Consider the following 14,236-nt stretch of genomic DNA (forward strand, 5'->3'; position numbering starts at 1 on the left):
GAATCGGTACCAATATGGTTCTCTTGACATTCCCTTCCTCCCCTATCCATATGTGCTTTCAAGGTGAGTGATGACTAAGTATTGTCTCATATATTTTGGGTCATTTCTGAGGAAGTTATGCAAGAATGATCAAACAAATCTTTTTATTGTGAAAGGGCATTAACATCCTTTGTTCTCAGAGTTTTAGGACCTCAGCCAAAATGAAGGCAGCAGGAATTGTATCTTTTAACATCGGGATTTAGAGACTAATTTATTATATTTATCCCTTTGTTTAAATGTTCCTTCGAGGAGATTATGTCTTATGCAACATTCTAACTATTGTAACCAAGAGCATGGTGCTTTGAATATATTATGTTTTCAATAAATATTCACTAGCTAACTCTATGGCTAATCATAGTTTTACCATTAACCTATTCTACCAAAATACAGCCAGGTAATTCTTCATTATTAGATTTAGTCTGGTGTGTAGCAGGAAAGAGGTACCATATTCAAAGATTTGAACTAAAGAGAGCTCAATGAAAGAACCAATTATAGTAGTGGGGCAGGTTTAAAGAAGCCAACAAGGTAAAGCCTTTGGGAACAGCAACAGTGGGGAGCCATTTCCAACCCTAAGTCTGAGGAAGCAAGAAGAGAGCATGACATTCCTAAAGCAAGAAGGAAGCTGGAGGTGGGGAAGAAAGGTTGTCTGATGGGACCCAAGGACATAGCAGAATACAGTCACTGTCACACCAGTGTCAAGGCAGGAAGGGAGCATGGGCACAGGGTGATAAACACATCTTCATCTCCTCCCATCCTCCAGGCTCCTGTCTGTGCCTGCCATTGGTTGAATCCACCTGGAAGCCAGATGGCAAGGGAACCTGAGTGATGCCACTCTGAACAGAGAACAGTGGGGAAAAAAAGACACAGATAATGGATCATGGAAGGAAGAGGGTGTCAGGGAAAAAGAGCACATTATTATAGTTGCAAAAAAATCAAACTAGTTTCTGTAAGCCACTGGAAATAGTATTATGTATATTCTTTCTTATATGTAAGAATATTATATATTATCTATCACAAGTTATTATATATAAATACACGTTTATATATGTAATCTTCAATGAATTTAAAATGTAAACACAAAATTATATATAGGGTATCCCAAAAAAATGTATACATACACTTTGAATGATTAAAAAGGCAGTGTTTATTAAAATACGTTTCATATTCAGAATTGAGCTATCAGATGTTAACATGTGTACACATTTTTGGGACACCCTGTAGTTTATAACTATGCTACTATTATATTACATTATATTTAATTAAATACTTGTTTGGTGGTATACTTTAGGTTCATTACAGAGTAAACACATATTGGGGAAATAACCTGAAATCCAAACTTACCTTGACTTTTGTTTGTTTATTTATGTGCTACCTTACTTCAAAAAAAGTTTAGACTATTCACATAGATTTGTATAACATAGTGAGATGAAATCATATTATAACAAAGAAAAATAAGAGTATAAATGCTGGAAAAATTAAAGCTAATTCACAAAATTTAGGCCATACATTTAAAGATTTCATGCAGTTAGTTCCAAAAATATTTTTCTCATATAATATTTATTGCATACCTACAATGTTTCTTAGATGCCCCAAAACAAGATTACAGAGAATCTATGCCTTACTGAAAGGTATGAAAAGAAAGCAAATATTTAAGATAATTTCTAATTGAGATAAATGTTTTGAAGAAAATAAAATAGGGTAATGGAATAAAGTGCCTGCAGGGCACTTGAAATATTGTAATGTGAGGAGAAAGGTTCTTTGAGGAATGTCATTTATACAGAAATTTCAATTGTGATCAACAGAGGTGGGGGCAAAGAATGGACTCTGAAAAGGTCAGACCCAGCTAAAGTTAACTAGCAAGTATCACATCATTCCCAACAGATACAAACAATATAAAAGAGGATATTTGGAGGTAATAACTTCCTGTTTACATATAGCTGAAAAATCCTATTTTATCCATCGTTATATATGCTTCTTCTTTTCAGAACTGTCCTAGATGCTTTAATCTTAATTTTTCAACTCTAATTAATTTGGCAAAACTTTATTTAACAATTACCACGTGTTCAAATACATGCAGTGGATTACTATAGTAGACAGTAACACTAGGGTTGCCATAACACAGTGCCACAGACTGGGTGGCTTAAACAACAGAAATTTATTGTCTCAAATTTATTTATTTGCTCTAAAAGTTCAGTTTGAGCTGTGCCCGGAGCCTGCTCTGGCTCTGAAGAGGCCACTAGAGTTGGCGTTGCCTCTTGAGGTCTTTCTTGATCTTGCTCTGGAGCTGGTTTTGTAGAGCAAGCATGTCAAACTCAAAGGCTAACATGGGCCAAATAAATAAGGTTTAAGTTTATGTGGGCCGCCAAAAAACAAAAGCTTCAATTTTCATAGAAACGTAGGTTTATTTTGATAGAGACATGCTGAATACAAAGGGCTGAAATAAATGAGTAATCGTTAACATAAAATAATAGAACATTTTAATAAAAATTAATGTTTTTTCTTGAACATTAACTTACCAGATACTGAATAACTGCACAAATTAATAAGAGTAAGGCAAATAAACTTATTATTCTTGTTCTCCGAAAGAGAAATATTTCCTGTTATGCACACCAAACAAGTCAGTAGAAGACTGAGGATGTGGCAATCGGTTGCTAAAATATTCGCTGCTAGTATTAGTGGAGAGAAATGGTGGGCCTGAGCTAAGGTGCATAAAGGAAATGAATGCAACATGGTTATAGTAATCAGTCATTAGCGAACCTTGTAGTTTATTATTAATATTTATGTATAACAGAATATTGTAAAAATTAAGTTACGGAATTTTTATTAAAACGTTTCTTACATACCGTTATATGGGCTGGACCACAAAAATATTCGTTGTGGGCCACATGGGACCTGCGGGCCGTGAGTTTGACATGCTTGCTGTAGATCCAAGAAGAGAATATTATCACCATGACTGCCTTTTATGTGCCTTCTTAAGACAGAAAATCTCTCCTATCCATCGATGGAGTTCCAGTTCAAGAGCCTACCCCTAGGCAGTCTTCCCAGACTGAAGGCCATGGGGATAGTGATTAGAGCAACTCTTTATTCCTGCCTAACCCTAGCTTCTGGAAGCTCTTCTCTGCATGGCGTAGCCCCCCACTCACCCACACCACCCCCCCCCCCCAGTCCTTCTCATCCTCTGTCTCTGCCTCTGTGGGCTCACAAGGCTCCAGCTCTGAAAGGAGCAGCTGGGCCCAGTGCTCTAGGTCTGGGCTGGTTCTGTAGATCCATGAAGGATGGAGGCAGATGGGAACAGCCCTGTATGGGTAATGGCAGGCCGCTTTCCATGGCTAGTGGAGTGGACTGTCATTAATGAATCTTCCACGCTCAGTGCCCTCTTTTGCTCACCTACTCTCTGAGTCATCTAGTAAACTCTCCTTTTGTAATCAGTTCAGTATATTCTCAGACTAAATCAGGTCTCTGAATGAGCTTTTTCATTGTAATGAAAGGTGTTAAATTTTATCAGCCATGGAATGTCTATCACCTTCCCTTGGATCTCAGAGAACCTAATGGAGGCTTCTAGAGGCAGGTCCTGAACCTATGGGCTTCAGTCTCCTGGATGGAGAGTGACAAGTGGGAGAGGACCCATTCTTTATTCTCCTGTTTGACTACCTAATAACTGCCTGTGATCTCCGTATGCCTTTACACTTGACCACGTGTATCATCTTTCATCCTGATAATAAGCAAGTTCACAAGTTCCTCTTAGGCATTTTTGCAGGAGAGAATATTGAGGATCAGAGAATGGGAGTGACTTGTCCAAGGTCCCACACAACGAAAGTGTCCTCCTCCATGCCAGGGCCCAAGCAACCTTGAGAAGTCACCCAGACTCACACAGGAAGATAGGGAAATTCTCCTTCAGAATCTTCAGCAGGCTCTGTTTGTCAATCTTGTCATCAGGTTTGGTGTATTTGTGGAATAGGACGATCAAGTCCATCACAGACTGCTCAACTGGAGTATGGCTCATCTTGGTTTTCAAGGAAGCTTCCAGAGAGAAAGACAAGGACCTCTGTTGTCCTTCCTCCCCCCACCCCCAGGTGAGGGTCCCTAAGTCAGGACAATGGTGTGGGAATTGAGCATCCAGTGAAGTGAGGTTCAGGTGAAGCAGAAGGAACTGTATCACCCTAGCAGGTGGGATGAGATGCTCACAAGGGGGAGAGTGTGACCAAGGCTTGGACCTGGACCCTTGCAGGTCAGGGTCCAGAGGAGATGGAGGAGAACACAGAAGACAGGAGCAGAGAGGGTAGGGATCAAGCACACGGAAAAAGACTGAAGTTTTAGCTGGGACCTGAGCCAAACACAGCATTTGGACGACTCTACTCTTCAAGAGCATCAGCAGCATCTCCTGCAGTGTCAACGTCAGGGTTAGAGTCATGGGGACAAAATAACTTCCTTACTGGTCTGGCCTGACCCTCCCTAGGCTGCTCTTAGACTGAGACACCTGAGGAGTCCATCTTGAACATAAAGCAAACTCTAAATGAAATGGGTCCTCGGGGCTCCCAATGGTGAGTGTGAATAGAATGGTGGGTGTGAGCAGAAATATACAGCCCTATTCTGAGCTCCTGCAAGGAACTCCTAGACCATTCTCACCAGTGGAAAAGAGGCACTGGGGACCAGCGTTGACATCATGTTTGCAATAAACAGAAATCCCTGCCACAGTTTTAGACTATTGAGTGGAGGAATATGGCGAGATAGGCTCCTTCAGATGACCTTTGTACCTCCCTGCTATCTGAAACCCCGTGGATAGACCATATTTAAATAAAGAGGCCTGACTTCCCAAAGCTGGTACCTCCACCAATAGTCTGGATTCCAAACAGAGAAGTGAAACAGTGCAGCCCTCATATCCCAGACTTTCCAAAACTCTCAGGAAATTTGCATGGCTCACATGTGTGGGCATCTAACAAAAACTACCATTATTTCCTGATCTAGGAGAAAGATCCTCCCTGTTATGTCCCTAAGTGAAACCACCTAAGGCAGGGGTGGGCAACCCCTGGCACGCATGCCAAACATGGCACGCCAGTAACTTTTGCTGGCACGTGAAACCCTCTCTTATAATCTTCCATTTACAATTTTTGTGAACATTTGAATGACTTAAATGTTAAATTACAAGGAACTGGCAAGACATTTGATGTTATGTTTAGTTAGATAAAGGTTTTTGAAAAGAAACTGGAAGTCTTTAAGAGGGATGTGGATGGTGAGAGATGTAGATATTTCCCAAACATCAAGAGGCACATCAAAGACCTCCCAAAAGATGACAGAACAGACTGTCAAAGCCTTCAAAAGCTGTTTTTAAACATCCTTGAGTTAACTATTGAGCAGTTCTTCTCAAGATTGGAGAAATTCACAGAACTGGAAGATACAGCAAAATTCATGAGGTTTCCAGACAGCATGAAACTGGAGGAACTAAACTTACAAATGTTTTCATGGATAGACATGGCTGACTTTGAAATGCAGTTGATTGAATTTCAGAGTAGCTCAATTTGGAAGCAGAAATTTATTGACCTTAGAGTTGACTTGGAAAACATTGAAAAAAAGAGATTAGAGACAGGAGTACCAGAGAGAAGTGTTGAAAACGAACTATTGAGGACTTGGAATGCCATTCCAGAAAATTTTTTCTGTTTAAAAAACTTTGCAACAGCGTTACTCTCCATGTTTTCATCCACATACGCTTGTGAATCTTTGTTCTCAGTGATGAATTTTGTTAAGTCTCATAAAAGGAGTAGCCTGACGGATGAAAGTAGTAGCTCATGCATATCTCTGAAGGTCACGAAATATAAACCCGATGTAAAATCTCTGTCATCAGTGATGCAGCAGCAAAAGTCCCACTGATAATATCAAACGGAGTCATAAAGTTTTCTGTCGGACTATCAGTATACATGTATACATTAAAAAATAAATGTATTTTTCATCATCATATATGTGTTTTTGTCGCTCGAATGAACTTTATTATTTCTTCAAGGTTCTTCACATATGTACACCTTAAGAGATATCAAGTAGGTGTAACATGTTCTCAAAAAATTAGGGTTGGCACGCAGAAAAATTTTGAGTCAGAGATTTTGCTGGTTTTGGCATGCACTCACAAAAAGTTTGCCCACCCCTGATCTAAGGCCTTCTATCAACTTGGCTAAGGCCTTAGCTGAGGCCTGTGCACAGAAGGTCACTGGTCATTCCCTCAGCTGGGGAGGAGGTCCAAAACCTTAGTTGATGGGTCCCTGATCCATGCAGTGGCAGGTCTTCTCACTAGGGCAAGGTGAGTGGGCATCCCAGGCCTGGGTTTAGGAGAACCTTCAAGACTTTGGTAGAAACACCCACTCCCGCCAGAGGTTGGGATGCAAAGTCTATGGCCTGAGAGTCAGGTGATTCCATAGAGAAAAAAAGACAAGGAGGAGAGGAAGGTTCATATCCTAAGCTCCCACCAGGGATGTTTCCACAGAGTTGTCACAGAAGAGCGAAAATAGCAATGGAGCTGAAACCGGTTTGGCTCAGTGGATAGAGCGTCAGTGGATAGACCTGAAAGGTCCCAGGTTCGATTCCGGTCAAGGGCATGTACCTGGGTTGCGGGCACATCCCCAGTAGGAGATGTGCAGGAGGCGGCTGATTGATGTTTCTCTCCCATCAATGTTTCTAACTCTCGATCTCTCTCCCTTCCTCTCTGTATAAAATCAATAAAATATATATATATAAAAAAAAGAAAATAGCAAGTGAGAGCATTAGTACAGACATCTTGTATATAGGCCCTCGGGACCCAAGTGGGATAAAGTCGGAAAGACCCGTAACGGGCAGAGTTGAGACTGGATCCAGGCTTCTGAATCCTCTCCCATCACCGCTTTCCCTACTCCTGGGCACAGCAGAAAACACTGGGCCCTGACAGCCCCCCTGGCAAATAGTTAGGTACAGCCTTACCAGAGCTGACGAGTGTCACTGAGGAGAAGGATGAGTGTGCTGTGCATCTGAGCAAAGACTGGTCCCTTTACAGGGCTCAGTCTGGCTCCTCCCAGGCACTGGGAGCCCTTGGGCCATGTTCTCTGTCTACTTCCTGGGCCATTGCCTCACTCAGGTTGGTGGGACACATATGGGAGTGTGTGTTCAGCATGTTCCAGTAAAATCCCAGGCAACTCCCAAGGGAAAGAAAACCTGAGACTAGGATGGGGAAGACAATGGGATGTGTCTTAAAAGCACAGGGATTCTGGTACAGAAAACTAAGTTTCTGAACCTAAAGAGGATGGGACTCTGAAAGGCAGCATGGTCTGTGTTTGCTCATCACCCAGTCCTTCCACAAGTTTGTTCTGATATCTAACAAAAACTCTCTCCAGTGCTTTATACGTCCATAACTGTACCAGGCATCAACTTACCTGTCGTATTGACATTCCTCCTAAACCTTCAAAACCTTGTGAGATGGTGCTGTGACCCTCATGTTAAGGATGGGGAATTGAGGGAGTAAGAGGTAAGCAAAGTTCCTGTGTATACAAGACTAATAGACATCCAGGTCAAAATATGATGCCCAAAAAGCCTGATTCAAAACTTCCCTCCTGCTGTAGCCGGTTTGGCTCAGTGGATAGAGCGTCGGCCTGCAGACTGAAGGGTCCCAGGTTCGATTCTGGTCAAGGGCATGTACCTTGGTTGCGGGCACATCCCCAGTGGGAGGTGTGCAGGAAGAGGTTGATCGATGTTTCTCTCTCATTGATGTTTCTAACTCTATCCCTCTCCCTTTCTCTCTGTAAAAAAAATCAATAAAATATATTTAAAAAAAAAAAAAAAACTTCCCTCCTAACCCCACTACTAGACCTATGGGGTCACTGCATGGCCTGTGAACTCAAAGTCCACAGGAGGGAGGGAGGGTTACCTCACTCCCATCTTCATGTTGGGTCCTCACCAAAATGCTAGGAGAGAAAGAGATGGCATAACCCACAGTGACAGACCAGGTAGCACAGAGAGAATAGCACATCACCTCCAGGTGAGGGAAGACATGAGGTCAGAGCTCTGAGTTCTGGCGTTAGCCCCACACTCTAGAACTTCACTTTGTCGCTCCAGGGGCTGCCTGGGCCCCCCAAAACAGCCACTGTCTAGATTCAGGGATGGTGACCACCATGAAATGAGCCAGCAGGAGATTGGGCAAACTTGCCTCCCCTCCCATGATGATGCCTTCCTATAAACTCTTCAATTATGTCCCTCCTTCCCTTATGCAAAACAGTCTGCTTAGGAGTTAGTGGCCATGCCCTAGGGCCGGGGTGGGCAACCTTTTTGTGAGTGCATGCCAAAACCAGCAAAATCTCTGACTCAAAATTCTTTTGAGTCACGTGTGCCAGGGGTTGCCCACCCCTGCCCTAGGGTTTGCTGTGTCCCAATCTGCTGTGGAAAATCTAGTTTGGGTGTAGGAAACAGGAGTTTGGAGGTCAGGATGTAGCCTGGGGACCTCTGGGGAAGGGCCCTGCTGACTCACTGCGGAGTCCTTGTTTCTGCTCTCTGCTTCCCTTAGAACATCCTCCCATGAGTGAGGGGACTGCTCAGGCATTGGGCACCCTGGGACCAGGCCCACCGCTGGCCTGGGTCAGGCCCCCAACACCCAATGCACTGGGCTTCTATGCCTGGTCTTTCTGTGTCCAGTTATGCCCACATTTGCACCAGCACCAGACCTCTCTAGTTCACTTATTTAATGTATTCTCACCAACACCAAAAGCCTACTGTGAAAGCTACACAGGAAATCTGGAGCAGGGGGTACCTTATAGCAGAGGAACTAAAAGGCCATTCCCACATTCGCCCTGGTATAGCTTTTGAAGTTTGAACAATGTCAAAATATTTAAAATTAGTTCTTAATTTTTATATTTAAGGTTTTTTTTTGTTCAATCTTGGCCTCACTTTCAGAGTCTGAATTATGTATAGTCCTTGGCTCCCAGAATCTAAACATCATTAATCTGTTGAAAGGTATGTTATTTTTACTTATTTACTTATTTTTCTTTAATCTTCATTACCATTACCTTGGTTAGTCCTCACAGCATCAATATAGGAAGATACCACTATTTTACCCATTTTATAGAGGAGAGAACTGAGGCATGGAGAGAACAAATAAATTGAATTAACTACACGCCTGCAGTGAGTGAGTAGCAGAGCAGGATTCAAACCCATGAATCCAGAGCCCATGACCTCATGAACTACATTACTCAGTTCCCTTGATCAGCTCACAGTGGGCATAAGAAACTCATGAGCAATTGCCCGTTGGATTTGTCCAAATATTATCCTTCCATAGCCTTTAAATTTCTTCTTTTGACTTAGGACTAGGGGAGAGTTTCAGAGTCTCCACTGAGAATAGAGCTAGCCAGAGTCTGAAAGGAGAACTAAATGCTGGCTGCTATCCAGAACATTCTAAAGGTAATAAATATGCAGCTGATTGTAAATAATAAATGATGTGGCTCTGTTTAATTTCTTCCTAGGAAGTGGTGAAGCCCTTAGAGGTGAGTGTGGCTACAGCAAATGTTTTATCTTGGGGTGCAGGTTGGGCATTGTTCTCTGGGCCTTCTCTTTGCTGTCATTGTCAGCTGTTACAGCAATAATCAATTTTTTCTTACAAGAGTCCGAATTCTAATGGCGGAGAACTCTCAGTCTCCTATCTGCAATTGCTTACAATTCAAACTAAGTTCTGCCTTAACATACTTAGTGACGCCTAAATTTAAGTGACGACCTCCTATTTTAAGGACATTCTGCGAACTTCTCAATGTCTCTTTTCTTTCCTAGGGCTTAAGCCTTTCCTTTGTGTGTGTCATAGCATTCTTCTCCAGAGCTCTAAGGATTCTCATGATTTGCTTGCTGTAGTCATGATGTTATCTATCTTAGTTATGGATCTTTGGATAATGAAATATTTCCATGTTGAAATGTAATTGCAAGTGTTCCCCAAGAGGGTAGAGAATCTGGGAGCAAATTATAATATCTGAGCATCTCAATTTATTGCCCATCTTCTTGCAGCCCCTCAGGACCCTAAAGTTAACCATCTACTTGCTGTTATGCAGACTGCATATGTCTGAAATAACTATCAAACAAGGAGACAACAATCTTTTGAACAATGTATGGAGATACTGCCTAGATTATCAATCTCTCAAGGCCTCTTTTACTATCTGTCCTGAAAATGATCTTTTGATGGGAATGAAAATCTTCCAAATTAATAAACAAATGAAAAGGGGACAATCTTATATGTCGATATCCTATACAAATCTTAACTTAAAGGCAAAGCTTGAAGACAATCAGCTAATTTTGTTGTAAGCACATTTCTTTCAACATCATAAAATAATGCATTGGCAAATTAACATAAATACTGTTTTAGTTCTTCACAGAAATAGAATATATTTTATACTGAGTGCTATAGAATGAAGCTAAATATTTCAAGAGTTATATTTTAAGGGCCTAAGAAACATTACATATATAAAACGGAAGAGGAAAAGATAAGAGGCAAGCTGTACTTATACTGTAGTACAGTGGAAGTTCCCAGAAGTTAGGGGAGACACACTTCGACTCTGTGACAATGTTATTCCTACACTAGAGGCCTGGTGCATAAAATTCATGCTGGGGGGAGGGGATGTCCCTCCGCCCGGCCTTCACCCTCTCCAATCTGGGACCCCTCAGGGGATGTCTGACTGCCTATGGGATCGGGCCTAAACCGGCAGTCAGGCATTCCTGTCACAATCTGGGACTGCTGGCTCCTAACCCCTTGCCTGCCTGCCTGCCTGCCTGCCTACCTGATTGCCCCTAACCACCTCTGCCTGCCTGCTTGATCGCCCCCAGCTGCCCTCCCCTGCTGGCCTGATCACCCCCTAACTGCCCTTCCTAGCAGGCCTTATCACTCCCAACTGCCCTCCCCTGCCAGCCTGATCAACCCCTAACTGCTTGCTCCCCTGCCAGGCTGATCGCCTCTAACCGCCTCTGCCTCAGCCCCCACCGCTGTGGCTTTGTCCAGAAGGAAGTCGGATGTCCAGTCGACCCCATCTAATTAGCATATTATCCTTTTATTAGTATAGATGTTACTGCTGCTTTTGGTGTGCTCTGAGTTCAATCCCCTGCTCTGCTCTGTACCTCAAGAGGCTTCAAACTATAATCCAGCTAAGACCCACCCATGTGGTGGGATGTGGGAGGGCAGGAAGGGGAATGCCAAACTATTTCTTCCCCTTACTGCTGCAGGCTCCTCCAAATAGTAACCTCTGTTCTTAGCTCTCTCTGGGCACCTCTTTCAACAAGGTCTCTGATGAGCATCTCCTGGGACCTGTTAATGTCACTGCCTTCTATTGGGTGGTGCAACTTCCCTCTATTGCTAATCTTAGATAGCCTTTCTAAACTCTGGTGGCTTCTTAGCACTTCTAACACTCCTTTAACTAGTTCCTTGTATCAAGTTCATTTGATGGAGGTCAGCATGTATTTGCAATGAGATCTTATATATACTAAACCTTTCTGAATCCCAGTTTCTTCATCTATAGAATAAATTCAACAATATTATTCTTTGATGTTTTTTCTAGTGACTATAGGTAATGTAGATAACAGAGGTCACCAACTATGGATCGGCAGTCAAATGCAGCCGACTCCTGGTGTTTATATGGAAAACGTTATTGGAACACAGCCATGCTCATTCATTTATTTCTTTTCCAATGCTGCTTTCATGCTACACTGGCAGCTTGGAGTAGATGCTACTCAAGGAGACCAAATGGCTTGCAGCATAAAATATTTACTCTTTGGCCTTTTCAGAAAAACTTTGCTGACCGCCGGCATATAGCATAGTGTCTATCCAGTGGTTCTCAACCTCTTGGCCCTTTCAATACAGTTCCTCATGTTGTGACCCAACCATAAAATTATTTTCGTTGCTACTTCATAACTGTAATGTTGCTACTGTTATGAATTGTAATGTAAATATCTGATATGCAGGATGGTCTTAGGTGACCCCTGTGAAAGGGTTGTTCGACTGCCAAAGGGGTCGCGACCCACAGGTTGAGAACCACTGGATCCCATAGTAGATGTTCCATAATTGGTAGTTTTTATTTTCCTTTCATATTGAATATTCATATTTCTAGCTACACATTCCTAATTATAACACTGCGTAAAGAATTATCCTTGCCCTAGCCAGTTTTGCTCAGTGGATAGAGCTTCGACCCATGGACTACAGGGTCCTGGATTTGAGTTAAGTTAAAGGCAAGTACCTCTGTTGCAGGCTGGATCCTGGTGCATGTGGGAGGCAACCAATTGATGTGTCTCTTTCACATCAATGTTTCTCTCTGTCTATCTTCCTCCCTCCACTCTAAAAATCAATGGAAAAATATTCTTTGGTGAAGATTAACAACAACAAAAAAAGGAATTATCCTTGAGGTTTTATTAAATCTATGTAAATTAAAATTCAGAGGGGACATTAGAGATTATCTATTTTTTCCTCCTATTTTCTACTGATTCTTGTGCAAGTAGATCAAACACAATAAGTAGAAAAAAGTAGCTTAACATGGGTGACCCATGCAATAAGTAAAGAAAAACTGACATTATTGAGACTAAATCTCAACTGAATAATGAAGTTACACAAAGAAGTACTTTTCAAGTTCTTACTTGTGTATGCGATGTAGTATTCAGACTATATGAAACTGTAAAAACTATAGTCAATAAAAAATCAGTGGGAGAAAAATTGCTCAATCTACTCTCATTTCTAAAGCAAAAATGAACTCTATTTTTTGAGAGAATTGGCAGGTTAATTAAGAAGCCTGTCAGTGATTATGCTAAGAACACTGACTCATTTTTAATTTAGCTTGATGTTACTTGACATATAGATGTAACCAATGTTTTTGTGAGAAGTTTAAAATCATGTATGTGAGAACTCTGTAATATACTTTGCAGGTGATTTCCACCCACAAGTTGAGTGTGATCTCATAAATAAAAAATGGATATATAAATTGAAGGAATTCCATAAGGATGTACTTGAAAAACATGGGAAGGTGTTTAACACTTATTTTCCTTAATTGTAAAATAAAAATTATATAATCTTTCATGAAGAGAAAATGAGTAAAAAAAAAAGTAAATGTTTAGCTTAGCCCCTAGAACATAGTAGTTACTCAAAAAAATTGAAGTTTTCATCTCTGTTTCTTCAGGACACAAATTGGAGCCAGTTGATTCTCATTTAAAACATATTTATCTTGTTCCAATTGATTTATATCATACATGGTGCTCCAAATATGAAAAAGAAATCACTCTTTGAATTCTTTAGAATATTTGATTGATGGAATCCAAAAATCGAAGTATAAGACAATGGGTTGGCATTTTATAACAGCAAACTAACCAAGGTTTTTTGCATTGTTATACGTTATAACATTTTTGGAATGAATAAATAATATCATTATAAAAGATGGGACCTCGGTAAAATGTGTGTAAGCTTTGTTTCATTTTTAAATAGAATAAAATAAATAGTGATTATTTTGCACTCATGTTTTTCTTGCCTTTATTAGAGAAACATCATTGTTCTAATATATAAAGGAAATTATAAAAACATTATTTGAGTAGCCTTCATTCATTCCTATTATAATTAATTCAGTTAAATATGTTTCCTACAAAGGAGTTTAATGGTCAAAGATGAGGCTCAGTTATTATTAGCACACACATACACTATAGAGACTATAAAACTGCTAAAATATTTTAAGTCTCAGGACATGAATACCATTTTAAAATGATGACAGAAAAAAGAGATGGTCTTGTTATAAGCCCAGTGAATGACTTCAAATGACATTCAAAATATGGCATTCTGAATCAAGTGGTTTTAAAGGTACTCTGTGTGTGAGAAAAAATCCTCATTGTATAGACAAGTTAGGAAATCAATATTATGAACATCTAAAACTCAGGGGAAAAAGTGGTTGAAAGGTTTGCAATTCACATTTACCAGAAAATACTGAAGTTAACCAACACTCCCTCAGAACTATTAAAAATACATTCACATCTTGCTACTTATAACACATCTTGATTGAAAGACCCCTAACTTTGGTCTTCATGGTCGGCAAACTGCTGCTCACGAGCCATATGCGGCTCTTTGGCCCCTTGAGTGTGGCTCTTCCACAAAATACCACATGTGAGCGTGCACGTACAGTGCGATTGAAACTTCGTGGCCCATGCACAGAAGTCGGTATTTTGTGGAACAGCCAGTATTTTGTGGAAGAGCCAC

Source organism: Myotis myotis, unplaced genomic scaffold (genome assembly GCF_014108235.1).
Source record: "Myotis myotis isolate mMyoMyo1 unplaced genomic scaffold, mMyoMyo1.p scaffold_m19_p_3, whole genome shotgun sequence".
NCBI lineage: Eukaryota > Metazoa > Chordata > Mammalia > Chiroptera > Vespertilionidae > Myotis > Myotis myotis.